Raw genomic sequence first — 779 nt, forward strand, 5'->3', positions numbered from 1 at the left:
AGGGGAAGGGAAAGGGGAAGGGGAAAGGGAAAAGAACGAGAGGAGAAGCAGAGGGAAAGGGAAGGGGAAGGGGAAAGAGGGAGAGAGAACGAGAGAAGCCGAAGGAAGGGGAAGGAGAAGAGGAAGGGGAAGGGAAAGGGGAAGGGGAAGGAAGAGGAAGAGAGCAGAAGCTGAGGGAAAGGGAAGGGATGGGGAAGGGGAAAAGGGGAGAGAACGAGAGGAGAATCCGAGGGAAAGGGAAGGGGAAAGAGGGAGAGAGAACGAGAGAAGCCGAAGGAAGGGGAAGGGGAAGGAGAAGAGGAAGGGGAAGGGAAAGGGGAAGGGGAAGGAAGAGGAAGAGGAAGGGAGAGATCATAATAAGCAATAGTTCTTTTACACAGCCTAAATAGTATCTTTACTTAGTGTGTGTATATCTCTATTGAAATTGCATTTTTATGGGCAAACAAATATTTACATGCAGAACTGAAAAAATCCATGACTATATTTCAGGAAGTTTTTCAAAAATCTGATTAATCATGGTTATCAATAGTAGCTTGGAACAAAATTTACTTTGTCTAGATTCTAGGTTAAAATTTTCTTGTGAAAATGTTGTTTGTGAATATCTGCTTGCATTATAATCACTTTTTGGTGTAACCATATTTCTATCCTTTGTAGCAATTTGGATGTTCTTGGTAAGGTACTTACAGCATGTAAAGATCATTTGTTATTCTTAGCTTGAAGTTAGCTCACAGGTTTCTATCTCTGTTTCTCCCATCCTTTAATTTCCAAGACTTTTTTTC

Source organism: Calidris pugnax, unplaced genomic scaffold, assembly GCF_001431845.1.
Source record: "Calidris pugnax isolate Ruff unplaced genomic scaffold, ASM143184v1 scaffold416, whole genome shotgun sequence".
Classification (NCBI taxonomy): Eukaryota; Metazoa; Chordata; class Aves; order Charadriiformes; family Scolopacidae; genus Calidris; species Calidris pugnax.